We start from the raw sequence: 7,808 nt of genomic DNA, 5'->3' as shown, positions 1-7,808 counted from the left end.
TTAACAACCTGTGATAGGCAGCCTTCGAGAGGACTCTCAAAATCCCCACCTGCTGGCATTCATGCCCTTGTATGATCCCCGCCTCTGAGTGTGGGTTGGACACAGTGACTCACTTCTCACACACAGAATACAGCAAAAGTGCTAAAATGTCACTTCCAAAATTAGCTTATAAAACGCCAGTGACTTCTATCTGTTTACCCTCTCTCTTTTTCTCCCTCACTGCTCTGGGGAGGAACCAGCTGCCACACTGAGCTGCCCAACCAAGAATCCCACGTGGCAAGGAACGGATATCTAGGACAACAGCCAGAGAGGACCCGAGGCTTGCCAAACGCAGCGTGAGTGAGTCTGGAAGCAGATGGATCCTCCCCAAGACGTGCCTTGTGAGGACAGGAACCCTCGCCAAACCTGGGTTCAGCCCTGTAAGAGACCCTGAGCCAGCTAAGCAGCTGATGCCTGACTCACAGAAACTGTGAGATGATAAGTATTTCTTGTTTTGAGAGATTTGGAATAATTTGTTATGCGGCAACAGATAACTAATACATAGCCTCTAAGATGAGCAGCCCAGAATTTCCTGGAAAAGAAGATAAAATTGCCTTTTCCTCCTTTTGAAGACCTTTTTTTTTTTTTTTTTTTTGGCAGGGAGTAGGAAACAGCACCAAATAGCTTGTAAATAATCTTGCGACAAATGAAAATCACCTGAAGCAATGTAGGTAGATGGAACAGAAATCCCTCCAGAGGGAGAGTCCCAGCTCCTGTCATAGTCAGTCCAACTCTGCCCACGTTGAAGAATGGCCATGCTCCCTAAGCTGCACCCCCCCAAACCCCCCAACACAAGGAAGGAACAGAGCCTGATGCTCAGAGGAGAGGTGGGGACACGGCTGCCACAAGTCCTTAAACTGCCCTTTGACCTCCCGTAAAGAAACTCAAACCTGTTCCTGTGACCTCAAGGAAATAATAAGCTAACTTTGGCTTGGGCTTCCAGAGCTAATGGAATTTCTAGATGAAAGTCCTCAAAGGCTAGAACTGTCATTCCTATCATGGGACCCTGCCCTAAAGGTGGAGATTCTGGTGCAGTTCTCAGAATTAAAGGCTGCCATGAAGGCTGCCTCCAGGAATATGAGCCCCTTACACAGTATCCGGCACCAGAGCGTAACTTGTGGTCCAGCCACCCCTGAGGTGTCAACTCATTCATGCACGGTGCTCTCATGACACCAGGTGTGCAGTGGAAGGCCTGGTGTTGTATAGCCTCAGGGAACTCCATTGCTGCTGTGTCCAATGTCAGCAACACCTGCTGAGGCACAACTTTGTAGAAGATGAACGACAGTGTCTAGGTTTATACCACACCGTGAGCCCTGAGTGGGAGCACAAAGTACTTGAAAATGTTTTCTAGACAAAAACATCCTCATCGTCCACCATTATCCAGCCAATGAGTTTCTCTGCTTTTGTGAGTCCCCCTGTTTCCCCATATGGGCAAGAGTTGGGGTAGGGGAGGGAACACACTGCTGAAGCACCTGTCCTGGTCACTTCCCCTCTCCATTTGGGACAGGTCTCGTGCCAGCGGCAGTGAGTGGAAATCCAGGCTGGCTGTGACCATGGAGGGAGGCAAAGATACGGTACCCAGCAACTACTTCCTGAAGGGCTCCAGGCCAGGCTCTGAGGTGTTCACCTCACCTTTGGTGAAGCTCAGATACATGAAGAAGATCAACAGCATGGGAGTCACATCACCTGAGTTCTGTAGTCCTGGCTTTTCTACTTGACGTGTGGGTGACTGAGTATCTCTAAACTTCAATTTGGAAAAATCAAATTAAATGATGGGGAGACTTCTGGCTTCCAGTCTGGCATGTAAGAAGTTTGTTTCTCCTGTCCACTGAGCAAACTGAAAACCAACACCTTTTCTATCCATCAGGGAACTGAGGTCATAGAGTGAACTGTTGTCCCCAGAACTGAAGAGACCATTCTCACAGTGAAGGTCAGAGACAAATTCCCTAGTGGTTCCTGCTGGGGTAGGGGAAAGTAGCCATTTAAAAATTTGCCCCAGAACATTCTGCTCTTTGTTTTTTGTTTTTTTTTCTTTAGAGATGGAATCCCCCTCTGCCACCCAGCCTGGAGTGCAGTGGCACAGTCATAGCTCACTGCAGCCTCAAATTCCTGAGCTTAGGTGATCCTCCCACCTCAGCTTCCTGAGAGTAGCTGGGACTACAGGCATGCACCACCATGCCCTACTAATTTTTAAATTTTTTAAGAGATGGAGTCTTGCTATGTTGCCCAGGCTAGTTTCAAACTCCTGAACTCAAGTGATCCTCCCGCCTTGGTCTCCCAAAGTGCCAGGATGATAGCCTGGCTCATTTTGTTCTTCTTAACAAGGCCTGCCCTCAAGAGAAACTACAGCCTTACTGACCTGGGGGAAGGAAAATGCCCAGTTTCAGCCGGTTCCAGCCTTCCTGTCTCACCTAAGAGGGAAAACAAAACAAAACCGAGAGGCACTTGTGCAGGTCACAGACCAGGCACACAGGGTCACTAACAGGCTGAGACCTATTCATGGGACTAAGAAATACTTCCTGTCTCCCCACATCTGACCACCACGTTAATAGGGCTCCTGTATAATAACAGGAGAATACAGTTGAAGGAACAATTTAAGAAGAATTGTGGAGAATAGTGAAGAAATCGCTAGGGAAACTCGAAGACAGCGGGGAGGCAAAAACAAGGGCACCAGATGACAGTTTAGCTTCCGACACCCACAACTACAGCAACCAGTAAACACGGCCTAACGCCTGGCCAGAAAAACATAAAACCTCACCCCAAGGTCTATTTATAGCAGTTCCTTTTACCCAAGACATCATATCCAGCTTTCAACAGAACATTGCAAGGCATACTAAAAGACAAATAAAATGATGGATATTATCAAATAAAGGCAGAAATTAATCTTCCCAGACTCTAGTCTTTGATTTCGAAGCCTGCCCCATTCAATAGGAGTTAAAGTTAGCTTTTCCAAGACCGTAATCCCAGAGCCAGGGCAGGTGGACAGCATTGGGGGAGCCAGGAGGAGCCACACTGCCCTGACTTCTCCACCCCTCTAAGTATAAAGGACAGTGTTGATATATCAGATGGCTCCTGTGGCTCCTTTATCACACACTCATTACACCACATGCTGCATTGGGGGTGTGGGGCTCCTTCTGTTTCTCCACCTGCTGAAGAGGAATCCTAATGTCACCAGTATTTTGGAAAAAACAGAGACAACAATTTGTAGTAGATACATTTCTTAGTTCACAGATTAAATAACTAGGTAAAAGTTAAAAGTTACATTAAAAAATAGTTAACTACATTTCTTATAAAGGAGATAGAGATGGATGGATAGATATAGAGATATAGGTATATAGGCATACCTGTACATTTAATAAAGGTTATGATTGATATAAACATTTTCTGATATAAATTATTCATAAGTCTGAGACTTTTAGGTGAAAATTTCTGTGTCATTTCTACTTAAAGAAAATGTAAAACATTGTCTTTCTGGTCACATCACAGTAATAACTAATCAAAATAATTGCTTAATTTATGTGACTTCTGCTTGGCACTTTGGTGATAAACATTTTTTATTTGTTTCTGCCAGTATTGACTCTGCTTAGTATGTTTATGATCTTCAGCTAAATTTTCGTTACTGTTCTAAACTAAGTGCTGTGGTGCAGACAGAACACATTGTTTTTGGCCCCTGGAAACTTAATGTTTAGAAGGAGAGAAAATATATACGCACAATACCCTTAAATGACATCACAAGGCAGTACAATGTAGGATTAAGGATTATATGGATTAGAGGCAGAGTGGTCTAGTCCCAGCTCTGCCCCTAACTAGATATGTAATCTAGAGCAAGCCCTTCGCTCCATTCTCCACGGGGCCCCATTGCCTTGTATGTGAAATGGGAGGAGAGCTGAGCTATTATCTTATCTCAAAGAGCCTGGCTAGCGATTGTACCCTAGGAGAGGCAGTGTCTATTAACAGAGAGAGGGGATCTATCAGAGAAGCCAAAGGAAGGAAGACATCTGGGCTGCCTACCAATAGCTATTCTACCACCTGCCCTTTGTGATTTGTTAGGTTGGGATTAACCCTACACTCAGTAAGAAGATGTCCTTAGATGGATCAAGAGTCGCTTCCCTCTCATCAAGGTGATTAGTTTAGGTGATCCCAAATTTAAGCCAATCAACCTCTAATACCACTTTAGCCACCAGGATTGGTTTGTTCAGCCAATCAGAGCAAAGCATAGGGCTTTTGCTGGGAATTCTGGCACGCAGATGTTCCCCTTCCTCCTGGGTAGCATGAAAGCCTGAAAATGCTGCAGCCATTGACAAGAGGAGCCCCGTAGATGCTGAAAGAAGCAAAATCAAGACACTGATGAGAAAACAGAGCCAGAGCTAGGATCAAACCCCCTGGGAGACCCAAAAATTCACGTAGCCAATCCTCAAAGGATGCGTATGATTTGGACAGGAAAAGAGGAAAAGGGAAAATATTAACAGTAGACAAATGACAGGAATCTGGAAAGAATGTGCAGTATTTCAACAATGGCCCTTTGCAATTATTGTTAATCTGTTTCCCTTTGCTTGGTTCAAGCGGAGAATTTGTATTCATTCAACATGAAACATTGACCTTATCATAATATTGATTCTGCGGGAGAGGTTGGCTGTGCAGGCGTGGGTTCAGGACGGAGGCACGACAGTTCCAGTCCTCAAAGAATTTAAACCCGGGCAGAGGGGCAAAAAGGTAAACCACCAACTACGGTAGAGGAGGGATGGAGCCCTCTTTCAGCCCTGGGGTCTGTGGAGGAGAGAAGAGTTTGGAGGAGGAGGTATTTTCTGAATTCCTGCCTGGGATGAATTATTATCCACATTGTTATAAATAAATATGGATATATAAATTATATTTACATATATAAATTTATATATTTGTTTTATATGTAAAATATAAAATATATAAGTATAATTTAAATGTTTTGGGTGCTTCCAAAACACTTTAAGCCTGAGAGAGATGAGATTGTGATCCGAGTCACACATTACAACTTTTGTTTCTCAGATTAGAGATTAGTTCAATTCCTTATTTTTCTTGTTCTGTACAATGACTAAAGAGAATTAAACAAGGTCAGGAACAAAAACCTCCTGCCTTCTTCATTAATGACCCTTGCTATAGATTAACTTCCCCTTTGTTGTCCTGCTTTGTTTAGACCAGATCACAGAAAATTCACAACTATTACACCCACTGTAAAACATATTAAAAGTACCCTTCCCAAAAAGAAGCACTGCCAATAACCAACCAAATTGCTGTAATTATGCATCAATCTTGTATGAAAATGTTGTAATCCTGCTAAAAACCCTTCTGTCTCTGCCTATATAAACGAAATTTTAACTTCCCCCGCTTTGGAACACTGACTCCAGTCCTTCAGAGTTGGTGTTTCCAGGTGGGCTATCCTCAAACCCTGTGCTTGAATAAACTCTCTTTAAATTAGATTCTGACCCTTTTGATTATTGTAGGTTGACATTGTATATAGACAAGGAGACTCAAGTATGTGAGCAAAAATGGCACATACCCAGTGAGACAATTATTGCCCTTACTGATAAGCCAGAAAGATAACGTTCTGCCTTTCTTTTACACATTCCTTTAAGGAATGACTGAGATCACAAAGCAACTAGCAGGCAGTAAAATCTGGGGTTGAATCCGGGTCTGTCTGGCTTCCAAATCTCGCTGAAGAGACTCCCACTTCTCCAAGTGTGGTCTGTGGGGTACCAGCGCCAGCCATGTAGCAGCAGGACTGGCTACATAAGTTGCGTGGCCCAGGGCAAAATAAGAATGTGGGCCCCTGTTCAAAAGGAGGGAAAAAAGTACCATTAACTATACTAAAATGTTATACTAAGCTTTATCTTTTCTTCCACAGCCGCTCAACTTGTCACGGTGTTTTACATTGGCTACTCAGTGTCATTCTACATAAAGAAACACTTTACGTGACTAGCCTTTAGTCATTTAAATGACATGGATTTACCATTTGTCTTTTTAATCAAGCAATGCCAGTTTTAAATGCAAAAATATGAACATTTAATTCATAATGTGGAATCACCGAAATGACACAACTGTATTTTATAACTTGCACACAAATGTATGTTTTCTTCTTACCAGAGCAGTGGAAACACTGAGCAAAGTAACTCAACTGTTTTTATTTTACTTCTTAATAAGCACACATTGTACTGCCGATCTCTACCTTCTGCTTCCTGATGATTAAGGAGGGACTGAAAGGAAAAGGAACTTTCTCTTCCAAGTCATAATTTTCAGCACCAGTGGTTGGCTAATATAAGGAAGTAACACAGAAAGCATATGATAGAGTTCTCTGTCATTCCTGTTTCTTAGAACATCACTGCCTTCTTTCTGTGTTTACAGCAAGTTCTAGTGCCAACGGTAAGCATGGCTGCTCCAGGCTGTCAGTGCCCCCGACTTTACTAAGTCATAGCCATAACACACTGCCCTGTACGTGCTTTGGGACTTGCTGGACTCCCCCTCAGGGGATATCCCAAGCACTATATGCGAATGGGTGGCAAAAAACAGTGGACACCCATACGCATACTGCACTGCATGCATCTCTTCTATTCTTGTGCCGCCTGTATTGTTCCATTGGACTTTACTTACAAAACACAAGTTCAAATTTAAAATTATTAAGAATTGTAAGGTGACAGAAGTTCATGAAACCAAGCTCAGGGCCCTGGTGACTGCATAGGTGACAGCCTGTGAAGCTGGTTTTGCCTGGGAGCATGTTAGGAATGCAGGTTCTGGCTCTTTCCATGCCTGGTGCAGCCATGTCTCATGCTCCCAAGAAGCATCCGAAGTGGGTAGCAGCTCCAAAGCATTGGATGCTGGATAAATTGACTGGTGTGTTTTCTCCCCGTCCATCCACCAGTGTCTCTCATTCGTCATTTCCCTAAGGAACAGGCTTAAGTATGCCCTGACAGGAGACGAAGTAAAGATCTGCAAGCAGTGGGTCATTAATGTTGATGGCAAGGTCCAAACGGCTATAACCTACCCTGCTGGTTTTATGGATGTCATCAGCATTGACAAGACCAGAGAGAATTTCCATCTGATTTATGACACCAAGGGTTGCTTTGCTGTTCATCGTATCACACCTGAGGAGGCCAAGTACAAATTGTGCAAAGTGAGAAAAATCTCTGTGGGCACAAAAAGAACCCCTCACCTGATGACCCCTGATGCTCACAGCGTCTGCTATCCTGTCCCCATTCATCAAGGTGAATGACACCATTCAGCGTGATTTGGAGACTGGCAAGATTACCGACTGCATTAAGTCTGACACTGGTAACCTGTGTGGTGACCGGAGATGCTAGCTAACCTGGGAAGAACTCGTGTGATCACTCACAGAGAAAGACATCCTCGGCCTTTTGAAAGATGCCAACGGCAGCAGCTTTGCCACTCAGCTCTCCACATTTTTGTTATTGGCCTAGGCAACAAACCGTGCGTTGCTCTTTGCAGAGGAAAATGTATCCGGCTCACCGTTGCGAAAGAGAGGAACTGGTGGCCAAACAGAGCAGTGGGTGAAATGATCTCTAGGAGACATGTTAAAAAGGTCTTTGTACTTAATTAAAGACAATACAGCATGAAAAAAAAAATGCAGGTTCTCAGCCCTGCCCCACCCCCACCCCCAGACCTGCTGAGTCAGAAACTGCATCTTAATAAGACTCCCAGGTGGGTCCTTTGTTAAAGTTCAGGAAGCCAGATTCTGACTTTACTCCCCGGTAGACAAGTGAAAGTGTTTTCTCTGTCTGCCC

At 44.1% G+C, this 7,808-nt stretch overlaps 1 pseudogene; it reads left to right on the top strand.

Annotated features, from left to right (window-relative positions):
• Positions 1-6,827: 6,827 nt before the first annotated feature.
• Positions 6,828-7,578, top strand: LOC123646010 (annotated as a pseudogene).
• The last annotated feature ends 230 nt before the right edge of the window (positions 7,579-7,808 follow it).

Source organism: Lemur catta, chromosome 10 (assembly GCF_020740605.2).
Source record: "Lemur catta isolate mLemCat1 chromosome 10, mLemCat1.pri, whole genome shotgun sequence".
In the NCBI taxonomy this organism is placed as follows: domain Eukaryota; kingdom Metazoa; phylum Chordata; class Mammalia; order Primates; family Lemuridae; genus Lemur; species Lemur catta.
This window is presented reverse-complemented; position numbering and strand designations above follow the sequence as displayed.